Source organism: Protopterus annectens, chromosome 3.part0 (genome assembly GCF_019279795.1).
Source record: "Protopterus annectens isolate FY-2018-M chromosome 3.part0, PAN1.0, whole genome shotgun sequence".
In the NCBI taxonomy this organism is placed as follows: Eukaryota; Metazoa; Chordata; order Ceratodontiformes; family Protopteridae; genus Protopterus; species Protopterus annectens.
The window spans coordinates 1,091,794,891-1,091,820,805 of NC_056731.1; the positions used below are offsets into that span (position 1 = coordinate 1,091,794,891).

The following is a 25,915-nucleotide window of genomic DNA, read 5'->3' on the forward strand; positions in this document are numbered from 1 at the left end:
GGTGTTTAGAACCACTACTTAATTAGCTTAATCAGCAAATTAGAAAAATTCTGCATTTTCAGAAATTAGCTGAAACAGAATTTGTTAAAGGTTTTGTGGTTGTTCTAAGGATTGTGGCTAACTTGTTGTAAACATTGGGTAGTGTCTCACTTTAGGCAACTCCATTCTATTCACTTCCTGTATTGAATATGTGTATTTAATAACTGCTCTTGTATACCTCCTATTAACATTGTGTATTTATTTCTACTACACTTTAAAAATATATGAACATCACCATTTTTATCACTTACTTGGTAAATATTGTTGAATGTAAATACTGTTTTGTGTTTTCTGTCTACATACTACTTTATTTTCTTTAGTATTTGATGTATTTGCCTATTAGCAAAGATTATGTCTGAAAAAAAACATCTTTGAACCAGCTCAATTATCCAGAACACAGAAATAAATAAAGTCCAAATGGACTTAGCCTGCCTGCCTGAAGATGAATAAATGACTCACTGTTAGGAAAACAAAAACCTGCGGACAACCTAGTTCAGAGGATTAGACTGCTGAAGGGACATTGTATCTGGAATTGCAGACAGATACATAAACAGATTGCACAGGCCATTGCTGATATTCTGTAGTGATTGTTGAATTTTGTTTTGGAAATTTCAGATGCCAAAACCAAGTTATTTTTATTCGATTAGTGCAGAGGCATGTGCGATGACATTATTATATTACAGCAGAGGTTACTGGCATGCTATGACAGAGCCATGTCCGTGTAGTAATCAAGAGTTGTGCCTTTTAACATGACATTCCATCAGAGTACATTTGCACAGGGTGTACTTGTTTCCCTAGAACCCAATATTTTTTTTTATTTTTATTCTGGGAAAGTCTCTCCATGAAGTATGTCACTGATCGACCGTATTAGCACAAATACACGTTTTATAGCTCCAGTCATCACTGTACCACTTTTAAAGCTGAACATTTTAAAAGAGAGAACTCACTTCATATGAAACACGCACTAATAACTTTTCATTTTAACAGGTATAACATACTCATATCCTTAATAACTAGACAAGAATGTGCCATGATTTCACTCTGGGAAAAGCAGAATTAAAAAGAATCAAAAGCTGTTCATTTTATAGGAAATAGACTACACAGACTACAAGCTGTTAACATGTTTTCACATTTTGATTATCACTAGAAACTGATAAGACTGAAAGAAGGTGACCAATTGCTTTACTTCAAACACTGAGGCTCTGTCTATCACAGGGGGTCTTTAACAAATCCTTCCCCTCAGTCCACTCCCACTGCATTCATTTGCAAATCACTTTTAGCCAGGACACGCTAACATCCCCCCCCCCCAACAAACCTTGTTCACAGCAGCACTGACTCTCCATGTGAGGGAGTCTTTTTATTAATCAGGAGCACTGAAAGGAAACCAATCAGAAAGAGTATACCCTCAACCTCAGCTTCCCTGTGCCTTCATGCACTTAAAAGTGATGCTTTGAGAAGCAGCCAGAGTTAGTTGTAACTAGGCTGCGCTTTGGAAATAAGAGCAACAGTGCTGCAGAACGACGCAGTCCAGGGATCACTGCATTACTGAATGGGATTGCAATCTCCTTTGCAGCCTCTGCACTGGTAAGTCCGATACTGCTTGTGCTGCTAATCCAAGACTGCAGTATAGCGGAGCTGCTCCCCATCCTTCTAGGATGCAGCTTGCTTTACACAGCTAGCCTTTTCAGCTGAAGGTCAGGAGGAGAGCTAATGTACTTGGAAGTGTAAAACTGTACGTCCACCTGGGAATGCTGGTATGTATATGAACTTAATGTTATTCCTCTAATGCAGAGCATTTGTTTGGATGAGACATTTGTCAAGCAGAAGATGACAGAACTGTTCTGTATCTTTTTTTTTTGGTAATATGCAAAAAAAAAGTTGTTTGCATTAAATACCATCCTGCATAAAGTGCATTAATTGCATGTCAATCTGCATTTCTACTTTTTTATATATTAGGATTGATTTTTTATTGTAAGGAGTTCACAAAATAGAATGCCTGAGCATATTTCTTCACAGTTTTACATTTATCTTTTCTGGCTTCTTACATTCAGAAAATGTTAAAAGTAGGTTTTAGATCACTGGAGAGAAGTAGATACCTCCTGCTGTGTGTGTGTGTGTGTGTGTGTGTGTGTGTGTGTGTGTGTGTGTGTGTGTGTGTGTGTGTGTGTGTGTGTGTGTGTGTGTGTGCGTGTGTGTGTGTGTGTGTGTGTGTGTGTGCGCGCGCACGCGTGTGTGTGTGTGTGCGTGCACGTGTCTGTGTGTGTGTGTGTGTGTGTGTGTGTGTGTGTGTGTGTGTGTGTGTGTGTGTGTGTGTGTGCATGTGTGTGCACATGCGTGTGTGTGTGTAGTGCCTTCTTGTGTGTGTGTGTGTGTGTGTGTGTGTGTGTGTGTGTGTGTGTGTGAGTGTGTGTGTGTGTGTGTGTGCTTTAGGCATACTCTTCATGCACCCAACTACAAAGTAAGGTAGAGCAGCATCACGGATCTATCACCTTTACCTGCACAGCTCATTTCCGAACTGTTATTATCAGGCTCAGCATCAAGCTGTATCATAAACTACAGTTAGTAAGGGACACAGAAGGACTGAAACCACAAATGTCTGGGATTCCCCATACTCTGTATGGCCACTGTTAGTGAATATGAATCTGTCTGTGCTAAGATATTTGCCCGGATAAAGAGATGGGTACTCCAGAGTAAACATATATTCAAATCGATGGAATTTTATACTTACATAGAATGTCCATTTAATACTGGAATCTTTACCCCTGTTTCTTTTTCTCCTACTGGAGAGTTTTTCATAATCAGTTTTCTGTTAATGTTTACGATGAAGCAAGCCAGAATGCACGGTGAGGGAAATGGCCTGTGTGCATGTATCTAGTGAAAGCAGCTGTAAATAAATAAACACGGGTGTTTCACAACAACTCTGACAATACAATCAGGGATTCTGAGTTTGTAAGTATGAGAACTGGAGGCTATATGTCACGCAGTGCCTGTTAATGGCAAACTGGAACATAATGGACTATGAAACAGAGTGGTTTAAACAGAGGATCACCCATAATTATTCACAGCAGTGTCCTGGTACTCTCATTCTGTGTAGCTTCTAAAGAGTTGTTTCATGGGGAAAAATATTACAAAAGATATGTTCTCTTTCCTTTTTTAAGTCATTCATCATCTAAGTGGATCTTGTTGCTGCAATAAAATCCATATTTTATGAGGCATTAATGCAGCACTTTATAATTGCAAAAGGAACTGCATGGAAATAATTCCTGATGGCATTACAAGGGCTGGATGAGACGTTTTAGGTATTCATTAGCTAGAAAGTGAAAAGGTAAACAGGTTAGAAGACAAAGGCTTTTTCAATCCTGCTGACTTTTAGCACCGCTAGAAAGTGCATGTGTGGCATCACAGCATAAGAATAAAGGTGTTTTAAATCATAATTATGTATGAATTCATTTGCAGCTCCCAAATGCCTTTTAAACTTGGAATACCAGTTTTCTAGTGAAGTAAGCAGTTATGTACAGACAGTGTAAGATATATGTATGTGTGTGTGTGCGTGTGTGTGTGTGTGTGTGTGTGTGTGTGTGTGTGTGTGTGTGTGTGTGTGTGTGTGTGTGTGTATATATATATATATATATATATATATATATATATATAAATGTGTGTGAAAACAGACACATGCAGATACACATAAACATAAATGCATATGTACACACACATGCACTGTCCCTCTCTCTCATTGTATATACTTATATAGATGTAGACACACACACACACACACACACACACACACACACACACACACACATGCACACACGTGTGCATGGAAATGAACTCTTCAGTTACTTCTTTCCAGTTGTAAAAATAAGGAGCATTCTCATTTTCAGAATCTTAAGAGTGTTTACCTGGTCGTATTGATATGACTCTAGAAAGTTGTAAGTTTTGTTAAAAATCCAAGTATGTGAGGTAAACAACACACATACTGTCACATACACATGAACACAGATACACACACACACACACACACACACACACACACACACAGACACACACACACTCGCGCACAAATATTGATGTTTTCCTTGCGTTGTAATGAAACACCCAGAGTACTGTAAACTTGTCAAGTAAGCTGCTAGCATTTCCAGGGTGATATTACCAAGATGCAGTAGGACTATCTGACAAATTAAAGGGCTAAACTAAAATGGTTCGTTTCTGCTCTACAGATTTGCAAAAAAGTATTTATTTAAAAGTTTAGTTTGACTGACTTTAAAAGCACACATCTCATTTTGTTTTCAGTCCTAAACACCTTCCATTACAGCTATTGTATTCATCTTTAGTGTTCAGTAACAGGGAAGTGAAAACATTTAGAAACAAAATATTATAGGTGAGTGATATAAAACACCTAGAGAAAAAAGTGTACTAACAGTGTTCAGTATATATTTGTATGCGGCTGGTAGCTCTGTGCTGTTTATCGCCTAAACTGAAAGGCAGGGAATTTCAGATTCCCCCAGACATACTGGGTAGAAGCTGTTGTAATAATGCAGCATTTCATGTAGCTTGCACATACATGTTCAGCAGGATTCTTCTTTCTATGGAGACCCACATTTCTTAATCCTGCAAAGCAGTGCATGAGTCCTGCATGAGATTCCTCTTTAAGAAGGGACCATGTGCTGCTATTTGCCAGGTGCATATTTCTGAAATAACTGGGCTTTAGTTACAGCTGGGTTTGGCACCTGTAAAGTCACTGTCATGATACTAAGACCTACCCCAATTCGGTTATAATTCAGTGGCAGAGAACTATAAAAGTCCTGGGTAATGGAGTGAGTTTTAGGAAGCACCTGTAAATAGCTGCTGCATGCATCTGACAAAAATGTAAGGCATCCACAAGTCTGCTAAGCATCTCAATGGCAGCTGTCATTTGGTACATGAAAAACATAAACTGACAGTGTGTGTGTGTGTGTGTGTGTGTGTGTGTGTGTGTGTGTGTGTGTGTGTGTGTGTGTGTGTGTGTGTGTGTGTGTCTGTGTGTGCCTGTGTGTGCCTGTGTGTGCGTGTGTGTGCGTGTGTGTGTGTGTGTGTGGGCATCTGTGTAGTTCAGATAAATATATTTGTTACTGCAATGCATAGTGTTATACCATATTAATATCCTTAGTACAGCAGACCATGTCCCTTTGTGCTGATGACTGAGAACGTGGAGCTTGATAATGCCAAGAACTGCTTTTATCTTTTTTTTTTTGCTTCATGAAACCATAATGCTGAGCTTCCTGCCAAAAGGCAATCAATCACCCTCTGGTGTTTTCGCTAAGGCAGCAAGCATGCCCCTAACACGGTGCTAGAACCTCTGACTAGAAAATGCAAACAGCAGCAACAAAAAGGAAGGATGCGTTCAGACTAATTGAGTTGTGAAACTGTTCTTAATATGCAACACAGCAGATGTTCAGTCAAAACTGGTGTGCTGTTGTTGCTGCTTCAAGAACAGTGTCAATTTCTTTGCTGTGATATCTTTGAGATTTGTCACCATTGTAGTGCACTTATCCAAAGCACTATGCTGACAAAGGAACACTTTCTACAGTGGTGATAGTGCAATGCAATGGAATGGAAGGTGTGAAGGTTTACGGATTTGCCTCAGTCAGGTTAGCTGTGTGAATATTTGTAGAATAATATGCATTAATCGCTGCCCCGACTCCTTCATGCTTAGAAGCTGTTCATGATTTCAGACAATACATAAAAGAGTAGCTGAAACACACACACACACACACACACACACACACACACACACACACACGCACACACACACACACACACGCACGCATCTGCTTAGCAGAAACATTCAGAACTGCTAAACTCATAAATCATTAAAATTCAACATAACACATCTGCACTTCATGCATTCCTTAGAAATATTAGCAGCAAATCCAGAAATGAAAGCAAAACAAAAGTGCATTGACATGGCTTAGGTTGCACATGTCTGTCTTAAATGATAGTATCACTTGTTATATTCTGGGGTGTGCCCCTCTAAACTATAGTAAAATGTAGTCTCCTTAACATTTTGGGAACTCCATGGATGGTTCTGAAAAAGTGTGGTAGTAACACTCCCTCAGGGTGTTGTCAGGATGACTGCATAGGCCCATAAAAATTACATTCTCATCAGGGGTATTGCCAAAGCATTTACAAAGAAAGGTCCTTCTTCCAGAGCCCCAGAGCTCCTGACATGCTTAGTATGATGCAGGATCTGGAATTTGTGATGTCATAATACATTCTAAGGTTTTGAGGCTTTGAGGCTGGATGTTCAGTGTTGTTTATTGTACTCAGTTTTAAGCTAATTTCCTTTACTAATTCACAGTATCAACCCCGGTACCTACTTTTTAATCACTAAGTATATAACCAACTAAATATTTGCTATCATCTATCCACAGACTATAGCACAAAAATGAATAAAGCACAATAGATCTCCAAAAAAATAAAATAAAATAAAAAACTGATTTTCAAAAAGAAGCTTTTTTTGTACCACATGACCTGAAAAAAAGTATTAACAGTGAAAGAAAAATGTTAACCTTCCCAAGCCTTCTTGCAGGAGCATGTGAAGTCTGGCCGTCAAAATTCTGAATCACAGTCTTACAATATTGTGAATGTGATGTACTATAGTGGACATACCATACTAGACAATAAAAAGCTTTAGCATTACAGTGCCAAGGCTAAGCAAGTTGATCAGTAATCTTTGATGCCATGAATGTTCTGAAGTTATGGGTTCTATGCCCACTCCAGGTTTGTTTCACATTCCAATGTCAGATCTGCAGTGCAACATAAGAGTAAGGAATGGGGATGCACCTCTGTGGTAATGACCTAAACATTATAGCAATGTCTCACTTAACTGAGTAATTACATAAATGTAAATGATTCTATGGCACAGTTCAGAAAAATAGTAGGGAAATTTCTGTGTCTTGCTGGTCAAATTACTAGTAGTCAATGTGAATACTATATCAGATTCCCCTTGGAAATACAAGGCTTATGTGGTAGGCTGCTGCGTAAATCTGGTATATACTCTGGCAAAGTGGCATCATTTCCCAGCTTTTAGGAGGAATGATGTGTGTGTGTGTGTGTGTGTGTGTGTGTGTGTGTGTGTGTGTGTGTGTCCAGACAAAAACCTTCTCGAAACCTACAAACCTTCTAGAAAACCAGGAAAATCAATGTACTCATACTCTGTCACCAAGTTATGGAATGCCCTCCTACCTGGCATAAGACAATCTCCCAACCTACCAGTCTTTAAAGCTTATCTCAAAGAACACCTACACAAGTCATGGTTATGTACATGTCTAAACTCCAGGCTAATCCACTTCTTCCTCCTTATACCTCCTCTCACTACACTAATCTCCTCCTCCTAAACTAATCTACCAACAGATACATGAAAATTAATGAAACTGTGTACCGTTCTATCTGTAGTACACTACTTGCTTACCACAGGTCCAGCACTATGACTGACCCTCACCTAACTGTGTCACGACAACCAAAAACACTGTCTGCAAATACTATTACCCTAAAGAAGATTATATGAATTTGTTTATGAATGTAATCTCTAAATGTCTCTACTATTACATTTTAGTGTTATATAAAATACTGCATGTGCCTGCCTATAAATGTCCATCTGTGTTTTCTCATATAAGTAACCTATTGCATAATATGTGTAAGCTATTGCATAATATGTCTACAATGTATAAATGTGGAGCTTTTCTTCCTAGGCCTCTGCTATGCAGATGGACTATCCTAGTAAACAAATGTCAAATAAATAAATTAAATAAATAAATAAATAAGGTTGTGTCTGTGGGCATGTTTGACATGAGGATACACAGGCATATGCAAATATTCTATTAGTGGAGAGGTTAAAAGAAGAATGATATATGCCATTATAATGCAGCTTTTATTTATGGAGTACCTTTTTAATATTCTATTTAAATACTAAATCAAACTGAAGTTCACATTACTCTGAAACACAAAAGCAGAGATACAGGTGCCACCATCTATTCAGCCTGTATCCCTACCTAGCAACTATACTTCAGATCCTTTTTGACCAACAGCTTAGTTTGTAAACCATTAAAATATTTATATCATATCCTTGACATGTATTGTTAGTATCTGCCTTAGCTTTTCTTACTACAACCAGTTCAGAAATGTTGTTTCAATCATCCACCTCCCTTTCCATGAAAAAACATACTCCCTTGCTTGTCACATGAGATGTCCACATCCTATGTCCAGACTGGGTTCTACTGTTCTTATAGTGTGTGAAATCTGGTATCCCCTTGGATTTTGTGGATTCTTTTCTGAAAAGTCACAACCGTGTCTTTTAGTCTGCCAGACTTTAATCATATTACAATCGTTTTATCTATCTTCATAAGGCTTCTGGTGAATGTCATGCAATATTTCTGTTGCTCTCTGCTAAACTGTCTCTATTCTGTTTGCTTTGTTGAGAAAATAGGTTTCCTACACTACATGATTAAATCTTAAATGGCTTGACTATATGGCTCTCAAATGTGTCGTATTCAACCAAGGCATATTTAGATACTTATATGAATCACTACTGTTTGCTTTATCCTTAGCTTATTAAAAAAACAAAACTTACCTATGTATTGATCTTCTTCCGTAGCAGCACAGACAATTCATAAACTTGTCAAACCTCTGGAAAGTAAAGTGGCATATGCTTGCATTGAGTCTGTATTTATTTCATTTACGGAGAATATTAATGCCGTTATATATGTTCTTATGCTCTCAAATTTTCAGTCATTTAAAGTTTTTCAAGTATTAGCTGATTCTGCCATCAGTTCAGTAACTCAGTCATGTTGTCATTGCTACTCTTCGAGGAGACAGTCTTCACCAGAATTATCAACTCAGGTTTGGAAAGAGCAGGAGCATGGCTGTTCCTTTGATGCTTTGTGGGTACCTGCCATACCATTGACCCCCTGAGTACTGTAGCACTGCAACGCATACATGGCTTGTTTCCAGGCTCAGTTCTCCTGAGTATTGTAGTACTACAGGACACATATATTTTGTCTCCAAGCTCAGATCCCCTGAGTATTGTAGTACAACAGGAACACATAGTTTGTCTTTCCAGCATCAAATCCCGAGTATTGCAGTACCACTGAACACACATGGTTTGTTTCCAGTCTTAGAGCCCCTGTGGACTGCAACACTACAGGGCACATGTGGTTTGATTTCCATCCCAGATCACCTTAGTACTGTAGTACAACAGAGCTCCTGACTCAGATCCCCCGAGTACTGGAGAGACATATATGGTTTGAGTTCAGTCATAGAGCCATTGAGTGCTGGAGCACCATGGGGCACATTTGGCTTGACTCCAGCATCAGAATCTCTAGAAGCTGTAGTCTACAAGCACATTTCTTGGTTCCAACTTCACAGCCCCTGGGTGCAGCAGTCCATAAAAGATAGATGGTTTAGTTTTAAGCATCAGCCCCTGGATACTACAGCACCATGGTTCACAAAACTTGGTTCCAGCCTCACAGCCCCTGGGTTCAGCAGTCCGCAAAGGACAGATGGTTTGGTTTTAAGCGCGAGCCCCTGGATATTACAGCACCATGGGACACACATTACTTGGTTCCATCTTTACAGCCCCTGGTTGCAGCAGTCCTCAAAGGATAGATGGTTTGGTTTTAAGCACGAGCCCCTGGATACTACAGCACCATGGGACACACATTACTTGGTTCCATCTCCACAGCCCCTGGGTGCAGCAATCCTCAAAGGATAGATGGTTTGGTTTTAAGCACGAGCCCCTGGATACTACAGCACCATGGGACACACATTACTTGGTTCCATCTTCACAGCCCCTGGGTGCAGCAATCCTCAAAGGATAGATGGTTTGGTTTTAAGCATCTGCTCCTGGATACTACAGCACCATGGGACACACATTACTTGGTTCCATCCTCGCAGCTTCTTGATGCTGCAGCACCACGGGACACATATAAAGTGGTTCCAGCCTTAGAGAAACTGAGTGATGCTAAGATGCCTGCACAAAGGATGCATCTCAGAAAGCAGGTATGCCCAAGCCATAAAATGGGGAGGATATATTGTGTCTTGCAGCCTCACTACATGGAGAATGCAGAATGCTCCTGCTCTAGGATAGGAGGTATCATACCTTAGCTGTGCTTTGCAGTATATAAAAGAAGTAAACAAAGCTAACCATGCAGTGTCTCTCACATGTAGGCAGGAAGGGCACAAACAAGCTGAGCTGACTGAAATACTATTTTATGACCCATCTTTCTTGAACAGCCATTGTGCAAACACATAGAGCCCAGAACTAACAAATGGTGCAAGCTCTGCTAAAGATAAAACTAGCATAATGATTACAGCTTCAGAACCATCAAGTTCCCATTTAGTTTTTGTTCATTTGTTCCCTGTAACCCTCAGTATCCTTGGATACTGGGAAATGGGACTCATAGCTGTCATCCATTTGGGGGATTAAGTTAGGGTCATAACGTAGGTGTATATTTCTATATACACCCAGATCCTAGAAAGGCTGCCTGTACTCTCCTTGAAGGGCTCGTGCTATCTGCATTCCAACTATAGGAACTGCAATACTGAGAATTCCACAGGTAGAGTACTTGAGGCAGGACTGATCCAACATTCTGACCTCAAAATGAGTGAGCTGGAGTCAACTGTTTGCTCTCATCCTTGCATGGCCAGCTTGTCCTGTGCTCGGGCCACTTACTAAACCTAGGCCATCTGTGGTATAGTTAGGGTCAAAGTCTGCATTCTGGAGAGCAGGCCCAACAGTAACAATTTAACTATGGATGATGTTCTAGGTCTTTTAATTCAATGGCTGATAGCTTTTTCTGTTTTTTTCCAGAATATCTCTAATTCACTACAAGAAGAGGTAGACTGCACTGTAATTATTACATGCTTTAAATATATAAAAAGGATCTTAAGCTGTAAATCTGAAAGTCTTCAACTGCAGGTAAAGGTAGTAATAATACCAAATGACTTCAGACATAAAAAGATGACATTTAAAAGATAAACAATTTATTGCCCCATGCCGACTGTGGCATGCTAGTGTACTTGCTGTCCTAACAAAGCAAGTGCAACTGCTGGATCTGTCCAAAGAAAGACATAATACCCAATATGAAGGCTGTAGGCATAGGCTGCTGCATTTGCAATTCCCAGATAAACTCTTGATTACAGAACTGACCAAGTGAGTACGGCATGATAAATTCTGAGAAGCCTCAGACCATCACATTAGAATTTTTTGAAGAAAAAAAACTGTCAGGTTCTGCATATGAAAAGGAAATGTACATGGCAGAAATGCAGAATATTCCAGAATCCTTAAACATGAAAGGCATCTGTTTGAACCCCAAATACATGCTTGCACAGACAGCCCCAACATCTCTATTCCCATTTTAAATTAAAGAACATGTTGGCTTTGTAGAAAACACAAGCAATTTGCTCTGCCTGTTTATTTCAATGTTTCACGTTAAGTTCATCTGCTAAAGAAAGGAAAGTTAAAAGAGTGCTGACAACACCTTCTGATAAATATACCTCTCAACATCTTAGCTCAAGAAACCTGGACAAACTCTAAAATAATGGGGTGGGGCAAAGGCAAAAAATAGGGATGATTTTAAATATGGCTCTTAAAAACTTAGAAAGCTTCTAAAATAACATGATTTGAATTATTATGCATATTCTGAAGGATATAATGTCTGAAACTCAAATGCATGTCATTTGTTAGTGTCTTCAATAATCAGTGACTTGCCAGAATATCACAAATTTTATGAGGAACAGACCAAAAAAAAAATAAAAATATATATGAGACAAAAATCTAGACAGCCGAGAGGTACAAGCCACCATAGCATTTAAAGATATAACAATATATGTGTGCGTGTGTTCATATAAATGTGTGCATGCACACGCATATGTATATTATTATTATTAATATTACACGCACACATATTATGTATATTATTATTATATTAAGTGATGAGTGATGAAACTAAAGTTTAGCTCATAACTTTGATATTACATGGATATTACATCATCTTGTTAAAATTTGATATAGTGATTATAGATTATGCTAAAATGCTCCCATTCTGGTTTTGTCTGTTTCAAGGAGGCAATCAGATTGATTGTGAGCAAAGATGCAGGATTATTGCTAAACTTTCCTTATTGTTGTAAGGTTGCAGTGCATTAACTGTAAGAGTAACTGAAAGGATCAAAGTCAGTTTCACAAGTTAACACAACCAGTAAATGAAAAGGTGCACTATGTCATTTCAAAATCTGTTCTAAACAGAAAATATTCACCCAGTCCACCCCTAACGGTGAAGTGAATGCTACCCCCCACCTGGACCCCATGTGTACCAAGTACTTATCTGCTACTGGTTGATGCAGGTCAGTAGGCAAGCATTTCAGTATGTGTCTGAAAATACCCCTCAACTGTACAGATTTCTGCTGAATGTCCAGATATTTACCTGCTATTTTTGGTCTGTGTTTCATAAAATTGTGGTTTTCTGGCAAATTAGTGGCAAATCATTAAAGAATGAAGGTAGAAAATAATGACAGACATATGAGTTTTAGACTTCATACCTTTCAGAAAACTCATGCTAATATAAAAGCTGTTATTCTATCAACTTTCTAAATTTGTAAGAACAATATTTAAAAATTGTCCCCACTTTTGGGCCATTGACCACTTTTATTTATGGCTTTGTCCAGATTTCTTGCTCTCAGAGGTTGAGCTTATTCCTAGGCAACCCGAAAGAGATGAAACATGGTGCTCTGGTATTTTTACATGTCCTTTACTCTGTGTTCTGATTATCACTGGTTAACAACTTGCACCAGAACAAGCATTAAATTTGCTGTTTTTCAATACCTGGCAAAAGACAATTACTTTCAGAGAGAACAATACTTTTGCAGGGGGGTTGACATTAAAACCTGAAGCAAAGTCCATATCTGTGATTAAAATAAAGGAAGCTGCCATTCTTAAAAATAAACATGAAGGTGAAGAAAGGCTTCTGGAACAGCAAGTTAGAAATGCAGGCTGTCTCTGACTTATAATACTCACACAGTGCAGTCTTCTGTTCTGAATGCCGAACAAAAGAGCGTACTGCTTGACGAAGAACATATTTTATGAACTGAGCAGTGCTGCAGTCATTTGGGTGCTTTGATTCTGCTCACTGCAGCTAATTCCATTATCTAGCAGCACTGTTTACAGCCGCTTGACAGATAATAAGTGCCGTATTACTTGAGTGTTTCCAGTTTTGTACCTAATCACAGTGCCAGCAGAAGCTCACCTGAGTGAAGGGTCAGCAGAGACTGAAAATTACCAAATAAAATTAAACGCCGCCACATCTGCCACAGTCGCTATCTACCTTCTGTGTAGCTTAGTGCATTGTCAGGCTGCAAGTTTATGCCTTTGTTGATGAGTTTGTTTGCTACTGTTACACTGTGAAGGCTTTCTGTCAAATCTCATTGTTGACAGGATATTGGTTTCTTGTGCTGCTGCGATGACAAGATATGTGATGTAAGAGAGGCTCTGTTTACAGAGGGTGAGCTTCAGGTTACAAACACAATAATACTGTGACAATCTTGCTTAGGCAGCTAAGGTTCACTCATTTAGGGACCAGAGACCTGCTGCCTTTACAGTTCCAGTTAGCAAGTCCCGTCACCCAGAGCGACTTATGCAAAAAAAGTTATAAAAATAGAGCAAAATCAGCTGCATTTGACATTGAAAGTCTTTGTTTCATAAATGGGATTTTTCCCACATCACCTCAGTCTGCTTTTCCCAAGCCGAGGTTTTATCTATATACGTATATAGTACATTAAACCTTACTGTAATTATTGAAACTTATCTCCGTAATAAAATGTAGAACTTCTTCCAGGTTCTGCATCCTTATTTTCTATTGAGTAAAAAAGAACACGTGATTACTATTAAGATATTACAATGTAAATTTCCTAAGAATTTATAACTAAGTGATTATAATAATTACTTACAAAAACCCATATCTTAAAAATCTGAGTTTAATTCCTATAATCTGTCTTTTGATTCTGCGTGATTCTGAGCAAATCAGTTAATTAGTCACCTAATGCTCTGCTACTGCCCCTGAGAACATGGAGTTATGATCACCAGGTATTTTACCTGTTCATGCATTTGTAAATTGTTAGCTGGAAGAATCACTGAGGATCCATTTTGTAGGGGATGCCTTGCCTTCCATGAAATTCAAAATCTTTTTCAAAAGCAGTCTTCACTGCATTCATTAGTGTTTGCTGTTATAGGCAGGAAGATAGTAATAGCCTCTATGTTACAATGAACTGCGATACGAGTCTTATAAAAGAGCTGACAATACTTGTTTATGAAGCAATCAGTCTGCTACCACAACATCTAGGCAACAGCACGGAATACGTTTTGTATTACTAGAATTACTGAAAGCTGAAAAAGGTGCGTGTGTGTGTATGTGTGTGTGTTAATTTGTCTGCCTGTTTTTTCTCTGTCTGAATAAGAAATGGAAAAAAAGAAACAGATAAGACAGACCCCAAGAACTCTTGCAGCAATGGTCTTATCCATGAAATGTCCCTCTGCTGCCATTCTATGTAAATTCAGATACACAACTTCATGGAAATGACCCTGGAAGAAAATAGTGCCGTAACAGACCAAAGCATCTGCTGTACAGGCAAGAGTTCATTATCCAAGAATTGGCTATTAGTGGTGCATTCCTACAAACAAATGCAGAGTCTCTGAATTCCTTTAGGACTGTCCTGTGGCAACTGGGATTACTGTTGAGTGATGATAACCTGAAATTATGCAGTCTATTGTTTGTGTACCATTGTTTTGTTTTTGAATGCAAACATCTGAAGTATAATTTTAGAAAATGCAGATCAGTGGGCCCGACATGTCCCCCTAGTTAACCCCATCTTCATATTCATATTTCCATAAATTTTTATTCAAAACAATGTACTTACTCTAGGCATGATTCTTCTTTTTAATTTTTGCAAAGAGGTACATTATTTTGTGGTCCCCACAGAGAAAAACCAAAAATGGATGTTAAGTTGTTTTGATTTGTAAACTCCTATAAGATGAGATGCTGCATGAAACCTCTACCAAAGGCCAAAAAAAAAAAATAAGGAATCAGATTTGTGACTTGTGGAGTATTATAGGAATGAAACTTAATCTTTAGTTCCACCTAGTGGCAAAAGTGATGAGGCCTTGGTCAGTGAAAAGTGGGGATTAGCAGGCAAAGCTTCAAAAATTATATCTGGAGCCAAGATCTGATTTAAAGGTGAACAGCAGTGCAATATAGAAATCCTTGGCAGGCAGAAGGTGTAGTATCAGCGAAGGATAAATCATGTCAGCAATAACACTCCAGCATTTCTTCTGTATAGAGCACAATCCAGAAAACATGGCTCGGCCTGTGTGAGCCCCAGTGGCAGTTAAGCATCATTTACTATTTAGTTGTTTAATCTTTCTGCTACATTTTATTTTTAAATTAATTAGATGTAGTACATTATTCCTACTTTAAGCAGTTACAAACACTCAGAATATCCCATTAGCCCAGTATATTTTGTGCTGCTTACACTGGCACAGGATCCATAAATGACAACATTTTCAAAGAATATTGATATCAAGTAAGCTGTCCCTAGCAGTCTGTATTAATTGTAACTGTAAATACTGCAGGTCTGTTTAATAAGATAACTGGCTAGGAGCGGACACATTCTATAATGGCTAGGAACAGGCACATTCTATAACTGACTAGGAATGGACACATTTTAGGGGTATATTTTTTGTTTACTTATTTATTTACATAATTATTTACTTAATTTATTTACTTGTTTTATTTTACTGTTTTGTTAACTGAGTAACCAAAGTGGTCCCTGAACTCTTTTCAGCCGTGACCTGACCCAAAAACCACATACAATTTACAGTATTTATTGATACATAATATAGAACACAGTACTATTCACCACTAACATGTACATAGTTATAAATATCTTACTAATACAGTGTTGTCAGGTGTGGGCCATTCTGTGATTATTGCACTGATGTATTCCTTTTTTATTTTTTTCTACATATGTTTGTATTTAGATTTTCTGTATTTCTGATGTGTTAAAACTGCAGTTTAGAGGTATTAAATGCCCTTGCTGCTTGCTTTCTTTATGGACTAACTGCATGTATTCATTTTTGAGCCTCTTTATCTTATTTATAATGGATTGTGAGCAACATTAAATTAAATGATCATAGACACCTTTTAGTGACTCCTGAAATGATTCCTAGCTAAATTCATTATTCTCACACAGTAGAAGTGCAGAATTCAGACAGAAAACTGGAAACCTTATTTTTAAATACGTCTCTGTTTGAACCAAAGTGCATTCAGTTTGCCTGATAAAACTGTTGTACACCCCATTGCTTTATTTGATTAAGTATTAAACATGCATCTTGCTGCAGCAATTGTAATTCATGCCTGTCCCTTCATAGTCTGTGCCATCTGAACTTCCATTGCCCATAATGAGGTCTGAGTTGATGTGGCTTTCTTGGGTATGTTCCTATCATTTAAACATTTCAGGTATTTTCAATATGTGTTGTAGAGAGCCCCTGAATGCTATCCCATAACTGGTGATGGAGCATTCAGTGCTTTTGTCTCAGACTGATGGAATGTCCAGCCTTCCTCCCTACAACTTCCCATATGCAGTCTGTACTTTAGGAAGCACAGATCTTGTTATCTGATAAATTAATGTCTGCCTGAGGCTGTTCCTTCCACAGGGATTATTTGTAGATATGTCCCAAGTATTACTTGCACTACCCTTATAAGTAATGGTGCTGAACGGTACTCATTATAATTGTCCTTCTGTTATATCAGCCTGATTTTGCCCTTCACTATTTATAATTTATGAATATCTCTGTAAATTGTGTTGACTGCTTTCCCTCAGTTTCTCATTTAATAGAACCTCCCTCCCTTTTGTGTGTCATGCTTATAAAACGTCTTTGTCTAGAGAACTCCATGGGTGTCCCCAGTGGAATATTTTATAAAGTGCAAGTAAATATGTAAAAAGAGAACTAATTTGTAGGATGATGTCATTGCACTGACAGCCACTGGTGATCAATTAAGTCTCTTCAGCAGCAAGACCTTCTTACCCTATTCGTATTCATGCTTTTTGCCCTAGCTTTATTCAGGTTTTACAAGTGCTGATATTGGATTTCCAGGCATTTCTATCTAGCATCCCTGGATGTCATCTCCAATACCTTCACTCTGTTTTGCACTGTTAACATTTCCTATGATACTGCACACAGTGTTTTTTTTTTTTTTTTTGACGTATGGTTTATATATCAAAGTGATAGGACACCCGTTATCAGGTCTCACATTTTTGGTAGGTGCGGATAACAGCTTTCAAAACTTTTTATATTATAAAAGGACTTCTGCAACTCGATTCTGAATTGTAAACTGAATAACAGTCAATCATCCAGTATGATTTTCAGATACCATTTATAATTTCGAAATGTGACAGTGGCAGAATATTATAGCAGTTAATATACAAAAGATTTTATAGGTAATGATTAGTAAAAAGAAGAGCATTACACATTTATATGTAATTTAATTGTACAATTACTTCATATTATTCCCAACATGTTTGTGTTAAAGTATTTCAAGGGCCTTGATAAGTTTGTTATGCCTCCTCTACCATATCTCTTTAATTCTACAGGAATGTTTACTGTTACCTCACCCCTAAACCTCATTTCATTCCTCTAAGCTCTTTTTATTATTTTTACAGTCTGTCTTAAGAAACTATACTAGTAACCTACCTGAATTTTAGCACAATGGTTACAGTCTGAGTCTCACAACGTTAAGATCTAGACTTCATTTCTCATCTCCAATCATACATCTCAACCTCTAAGAGCAAGAAATTTGGACAATGCCATAACTGAAAGTGGCACAAAGGCCCAAAATAGGGACACTTTTTAAATATTGCTCTTACAAACTTAGAAAGTTGATGGAATAACAGATTTTACATTAGTATGAATTTTCTGAATAATATGAAGTCTGACACTCAAATGTAAGTCATTATTTTTTAACTTCAATCTTTAATGATTTACCACTAATTTGCCAGAAAACCACAATTTTATGAGAAATGGAACAAAAATATGAGACAAAAATCTGGACTTTCTATGAAAATCTGTACAGTTGAGAGCCATGTCTCCAATCATTTCATTTATGAAGTTTGATATTTGTATCTTCCCCCGTGTCTGCATGGCTTTTTTGAGTGTTTTCCTGCCAAACATATTTGTTGACTGATAGCTCATAAGTATCCCTATATATATATTGTGTGTATTAACAAACAAATTAAATTAATCTTTGTAAGTCTGTATGTAGAACACAAGTTTCTATTCATTGATTCTGATGACCACTTACCCTTCTTCACTCATCTCATCTAATTATCTGTGCCCAAGTTACTCTTTTGCACAGTTTATAGTGTATCTCAACTTTAACTGCGTTGTTTTGATGCTGTAACCTTTTGTTTCCTGCTGTGAGACTGCTTCACTCATTGTCCATAAAATCGAATGCCTTTTCTCTATACCGTCTGTTCTCATATGTTGGTATTATTATAGTAGTGCTACTGTATTTTACAGCATATTCTTATACAATTAGTCTTATTACTGCCGTGCTGTTTGCTGTTTAGTTTGCCATTTCAAGCATATAAGTGTTATGCCCTGTGTCGCTCTATGCATTTATCTGTGTCCTATTCTGTTTGATTACGAGATTCTGTTCATATGGTTTAGTTTCATTGCATTTGATTACTGGATTCTGTTCTTAGCGTTTTTGCATCTAGCCTTCATCATGGCTGAAAGGGTTCCCTTGGACCAGATCATTAACCTGGTTAGGAATGAAGTAAAATAAGGTAAATTAAATAAGCAACTTAAGACTGTATACATGTACAGAAAAGGGCAATTGATGTTTACCAATAAAGACATACACTGTAAGAGTGTAATGCAAACTTTCTCATGACTAGAATATGACAAGTGCTTTCATAGCGTGGGTGTTGTTGTTGTAGTAGTCTGGAGAATGCTTGAGGCCGAACATGAATGCAACTACAAAATGGCAGAACACATCAGACATAGTAATGCTTTTGATGCCATCATGGAAGACTGTGCAACTTGGTAATGAGAAAATATAACAGGACTGTGTAGTAAATGATATTCAAGACAGCAAAAGTTTCAGCATTTCCAACACTCGTATCAAATTTGTAGAATGTTGTGAATACGCTGTAGTCTGGTAGCACCAGCTAAACCATCTAAAAAAAGCATGCAGAAATATTATAAAGATTTTACAGAAGCATTTCAAGCTAAAACCTTTGGTACCTGCAGAGCATTTTGTGTTCAGTCTGAGGAAACAAATGTGACATTAAAGCTTTCTAGAATGTATGGCAAAGTGTGCAGACTTGCAGAGTGGTGCCAGTTTGGACAGCAGGTAGCAGATGCAATAAGAGGTAAACGTGTATGCAACTCATAACAAGGAAAAATACAAAAAAGACTTTAATAAGAAAAATGTGATAGTTAATAAATCATAAAATATAACCATGTCAGTAAAAAACTGCAAAAGACACACTATTAGTATAACAGAATGAAACAAACTGTGTGGCAATAGAGCTAAGTCACCTAAAAGTGAGATTGTTTTCACTCCATTCATTCATTCATTCATTCATTCATTCATTTATTCTTTCATTCATTCTCCAGTTATCTGTTTGGACCTAGTTGGGAGAAGTCAGGACCTATTTTGGCACCTGTCCTGAATCTCAGTGTATGTAAATGGAGAAGAATGTCACGCATGTTGGTATAATTGGCCTTAGGTCAGCTGGTGCTCTAGGCAAAAGGGCTCCACGGCACCCCCGCACACCACCCAGGTGCCCCCATCCTGGTCTACCTACACCAAATAAATACTGGAGTGGCGCCCTAGGCAACCGCCTAGTTGGCCTATGCCTATGGCCGGCTATGGGTATAAAGAAAAAGGGCACAAAAGATGTTAGACTATGGACCCAAATGAGAAACTGAATAGCATACAGTGGTTGCAGTTGTCACTTTTGTGAACATCACTGCTTATGAAAATGCAGTCGCTTCAGCAAAGGTTGCTGCAGGGGAAATGCCTCTTTCCTCAAGGTGTAGGGACCTTTCAGTTGATTATACGAATAAAGGAGGTGAAATGGATGAAGCCTTCTACTTGGGAGGCATGGGGTAGGGTATATTCCCACCCACAAGGGCAGCATCTAAATCATAATGTTTTTGTTCAGTCTCACATAGAATTCACATGGGGTGGGTTTGGTATAATGACTTAAGTCTTTGGCATAAGTTAAGGTCTTGACCTCATAGACAGAAGGTGCAAAGTTTGATCCTGACCTCAGGATCCTGGCTAGGCTTAAAATGGCCCTTCAGGGCTGTTAGTCAAGTATTCATCTGTGAACCTATGAGCCTATAAAAAACAGTTTCTTTTACAGTTATGACTGGGACTCAAGAGAGATTATGCAAGTATAAAAACTGTAAACAGAAACTGAATAGCAAACACAGGGTACAGACATATAAACATGAGTCAAAGCATGGGAATAAAATGGAAGATTTAAGAAAGATCAGACAATTAAAGTTAGACAAAAATATGTACCCTATAACCTAATGTTCCTAGGTAGACTACAACACACATAGCAGAAGAGAAGCATATGATAATGCTAGATACAGGAGCTGCTTTGCTTATTGTCTATATTTATGAGTGCATGATGTTATGTTTGCATGCATGACTGGGGAAATATATAAGAATTATTAAAGATGAATGAAAGATAGAAAGGTGTCCCTTAACCTTCCCCTCCTGGACCACCTTCGTAATGAATGCTATCCCTAACACAAACCTGGTCCCTGCCCATAACCCTAACCCTGCACCTTGCCTTAAAAAAATTTTTCATAATGTTACTACTTCACAAGACAGGTCTCAGACTCAAACACTAACACATAGCACTGGAAGAGAGATGAGTTTTGCGCCCCAGCTAAAAGTGCTTAACCGTCAAGTATCTACAGTGGAAGGGACATGGACAGCGTATTAGATGACTGGAACAAGGGACATCTTGAGCAAGTTGTAAAACTTTCCAGAGAATAGTCTGTAAACCCTTAATGATATATGTAGTCCTAATTTCAAATTTATTTATTTATTTTATTTATTTATTTTATTTTACATTTGTTGACCAGGCTAGTCTAGCTGGATTAATGTCCATTTTCAGTAGAGGCTCGGGGAGAAAAGCTCCACAGTAAGACATAATTTTACAAACATAGTTGTACAGAGGGTGTATTTAAAGACAGACTGTAGTACATAACATTTCCATAAAAGTCTAAAACTACTAGTAGCATCAACAGGAAAAAGTACATTAGATTTTTCTTTTAAACATCCATCCATCATAGTGGTATTGAGAATCCAAGATTAAAAGAGAAGTAAAGAAACAGTAAGAGAATATCTTGTTATGGATAGCAGGAGAAAGGAAAAGGGATGGAACAAAAAAGGATTAGTCAGGGTTAGAACAAGGGCAGAGCCACTGGGAATAAAGCCATGATTTTATATGCTTCTTGAAAGTAGGTAAAGAGGTAGTAGACATAAGTTCACTTAGAAGTTTGCAGACTGGAGCTGCATAACATATGGTTATAGTTCAAGCTGTGAAATACCCCAAATACTTTGCTAAATGATCTTTAATATAGTCTTTTGTTATAATTAATATTCTTGTCATAATTAAAAAGTCCATTACACATGGTGCCAATGACAAATGTAGTTTAGTTAAGTTCCCTCCTTCATTTTCTCATAATTAGCTACAATGGATATTGTAATGTATACTGTTTGATGCACGTGACCTTATATGTGTGCATGCAACCCTGCAGTTATGGCATTATAATGCTAAAGGTCATATGTAGCTTCAAGTATTTCTTAACTATGAGCAGTGTGATGTTATGTTGTGCAAGTACACAGCCAGAGAGTGACAGAAATGGCTGTACAAGTACCATTCTTTGTCTTAGAAAGCAGAAGAATTCATAGGAAAAGGCAAAAATTAGAAATGTGATCTATCTGCTGTGAAGAAAATGCTTTCCTAACCAAGAAGACTAGAGGGCATATAAGTGAAACGGATAAGAATGTGTACAATCAAATACCAAATTTCCTTCCCTGAAATTGTGAAAAGATACAGAGACATTCTCACAGAGTTCTGAGACATTCAATAAAAAAACACCCAAATGAACAGAAGACAAATAATGTTTGTTACAATATTTCTCAGCTGAAAATATTCTCTCATTAAAGCTAGTGTAGCAGAATGTCAATCTCTGTATAATCATCTACATTGTTGTTTGTTACGGAGTGCCTTCCAGAATTTTATTTATTTTTTTATTTTTTATTTTTCACTAGTTTTTTTTTTTTTTTTTTTTGGCATGTTTGCTTAAAACGTATTCATTGCTTCAAATGCAATAAGTATAGACATCACCTAACCAAAAAAATACTTAATTATTGCTATATACAGAAATCTTTTAATATACAGTGAATTTTACACAAACATCCTACAACAGTGTAGGGCAGTCAAGTCAATGGTAACATGCAGTAACTTTTTCAACTAAAAAATGCAAGACACAGCATGAATCTTGAAAGAAATAAACAGAATGAATTGTTACAAAGTAATAAATTAGGTAAAAGGAGAGCAAAGCAATTTCAGTAAACTACTATAAATGGATTTGTGTGGATAGATTTTTGATGAATTGTTGATGCAGAAGCAAACAAATGGGAGTGGTCTGTTTCACGACAAAATTGATGGTGATCTCTGCCTGACTTACAAAGCCATGTCCAGCTCAGAACTGATGGACATGCTCCACCTAAAGAAATTCAAGTCACTGCGAGCCACGCAGTCTAATGAGCTAAACCTCGCCACAACAATAAATAGAACATGCTGGAGGGATAGATTCCTGTCACAGAGACTCCTCATGCTTTGGAACAAAATTCCAAATTACGTCAGGCAGAGACCCTCACTAGCACTCTTCAAGAGAAACCTTGACAAGTGGATGGGTAACAGAAAATACACCCCTGGGATCACTTCATTGGCTCTGCTTGACAGAGGATCAGTTAATTAATCAATGGGGTGGCAAAAGCTGACACACTCTGGCTAAGCTTATAAATGCCCTTGGGCAGAGAGCCTAGTGCCTACCTATGAACCTATGTTAGTACAAAAGCAATCACATTTGTACATCAGTGTATGAAAGTAGTTGTGTACTAAATAGGTGTGGCAGAAATGCCAAAATAGTAAATAAAAAATGTATGCAATTGAAGGTGGACATAATTTTAAAATGGCTTAATATTTTTGTATATGTTAATGTTTCTGGTGGTTCATGGAAAACTAGGGCAACATATATTGAGAGAGAAAAACTGTGTTATATAACTGCTGGAACTCTGAATGCCAAAATAAGTTCTGTTGCCATTAATTGGCACATAATATGTAGGGTTTTTAGGTAAGTGCTGGACGTTAGTCTACATAACTGTGGGTGTATGCAATCTAGGTGGGCCTTGGAGTCAGACAAGTTGGCTATGAACATGTGGAGTGAAGGTGGGGGGTGTTACTGTATGAACTAATAGGTGAGGTTTCTTGGTCCTTAGTTCTAGAGGCTTAGGCCGTGCTCTTTTAATAACCTTAATGTAGGATGGCAATGTGGAGCTGCTCTTTGTTGTAGGCAAGTGTGTTTGTGTGTGCGTGCAAGTGTGTCTGTACTCTGTGTTAAAGTCATGTGTGTGTGTGTGTGTGTGTGTGTGTGTGTGTGTGTGTGTGTGTGTGTGTGTGTGTGTGTGTGATCCTTGTTGTATGTGCATATGTGTATGTTTGTATTGTGTTTACTGAAATGTTCTGAGGTGAAAGGATAGCCCCGAGCTTAATAAATATTTACACCTCATAAATACTGAGTGACTGCGCAGTAGTAATAAAGGGTTTTTGGTAATCATGAAGCAGTTGCTACGCTACCGCAAACTACCACTTGCTATCAGGCTGGGTACAGAAAGAGCAAGCACTGACTGAGATTCTACGATGGCCACTATAGTCAAAGGCAGTATGAGAAAACAGGGTAGCCTAATAACCTCCTCGATGTAACACAGAAGAGCATAATAGATTAGGCTCAAAAATGGTGATACAGGGATGCAGCTTAAGAATATGAGAGTAGAAAATGTGACTACAGTATACTCCAGACAATGTAGTCAGATAAAAACATGAACATTATGACCTGATATGCTTAGAGCTCTGTGGTATGAATTAAGCAGACAAAAGGAATTGTTTAGAAAAAATTGTTTGGATTTTTTCCTGAAGTTGCAGGGTAAATGGAGTTGGATATAGCAGGTTTTTTTTGTGTTTTATGTGTTTTTATGTATGAGTGTAAGAAGTTTTACTCATTCAGACCAACAGTTAAACACATTACTAAATACATATAGACATAAAACATGTAGGCATTGGACAAAATAATCATATGTATGACCATAGAATCTGAGTATTTATGTATATGGTACCAGATGTTGTGTCTTTCAGCTTTTCCCGGTTAGGGGTCACCACAGTGGAACTCTGGTCCGCTAATGATTGGTAGTTGATTTTACGTGCCGAGTTACCAGCCCTGACGCACAACCTTCAATGAAGGTACGCCCATTCATGTATGTCTCCACGCAGAAGGCACTCTAGCTGAGAATCAAACTGGACAGCGTCTTACTGTGAGGCGACAATGCTACCGCAGCTCCACCACCGTGGGTTATATGGTACTAGATGACCAAAACTATTCATAAGAGTGTGGATAAGAAACATTACTTATTTAACCATGATGGAGCACTGCTCCACCAGGACAGAGTGCTAATCCTAATGGATCTATTTCAGTCTCAGCCAGCAGTACTTAAAACAACGTAATACAGAACATAACTTCAGAATGAACTGGTACTCCTTTTACAACTGCAGGTGGCCACTAAGGACATTAACACATTTGCAATGGATTAGAAGTTGTTGCTGTCACTGGTAGATTCTAACTAAGCATTTGCTAAGGGGTAGGAACATTGATACGAATACAGCCAAAGACGGAACTAGAACTATATGCTGAGATATATTTCCACAAGGCCAGGGCGGTGTCTTATACTTGAAGACCTAAGATGCAAATAAAATTACAGAGGCTGCGAGGTCCTGTGACATTGTCAAAACTGAAACTCAGTGAATGTTGTACATTTAAAGTGCCAGTGCCAACTAAGGACAAAGCAGGAGATTTTAAAATCGCCAAAAATCGGAGTTAAATGTATCTCAGTAGTACAGACAGTACAAATCCCTTGCCAGAACTGAAGGCATTTCCATGCTTCTCTTCCTGGGATGAAGAGTAGTGGGCTATGTGACCACTGATCTGGCCATTACTTGCTTGTAAGTGAAAATGGAATAGATCTTCATAAACTTGTAGTATTTTATACACATATAGTGTTGTTCAATATAACCAAATGCTTTTTAAAGTGGCATCTGTGCTTTGTGTTTGTCAGCAGATATAGAGCAGGTACTCCAATGAAGGGAAGTAATGAACCAAGAACTGCAAGGAATTCCTAATACACAGCACTAACTCATAATGGACAGAATGACAGAGAACAAGCACTTAGACAACCTACAAAATATTCAAAACAAGGACTAAAAAAGCATGAGCATTGAGAAAAGAGGGAGAAGTATGAATTTGTCAAAGATAAAATCTCATATTGTGGGCTTCTGGTAAAGAACATAGTATGGAGGCAGAGCTAAAGGCACCCAGACATCAGAATGTGTAATAAACAGGGTCATAGCTAGGACTGGTGTACTGCTACAGGTTGCTGCCTGTTGGCACTGTTATCTTAAGGTCAGGAAAGCCGGATTAAAA

The 25,915-nt window shown here is 38.0% G+C and overlaps 1 protein-coding gene across 2 annotated transcripts in view; it reads left to right on the forward strand.

Moving 5' to 3' along the window:
• Positions 1–1,371: 1,371 nt before the first annotated feature.
• LOC122796666 (cadherin-6-like) overlaps positions 1,372–25,915 on the forward strand; it is a 1,044,052-nt gene continuing 1,019,508 nt past the window's right edge. Inside the window, exon 1 of one of the 2 annotated variants that reach the window (XM_044065326.1) lies at positions 1,372–1,793. The gene's annotated coding sequence lies outside the window, so the exon portion shown is untranslated. The remainder of the gene's footprint in view (positions 1,794–25,915) is intronic. The other variant, XM_044065327.1, reaches the window with a different exon arrangement.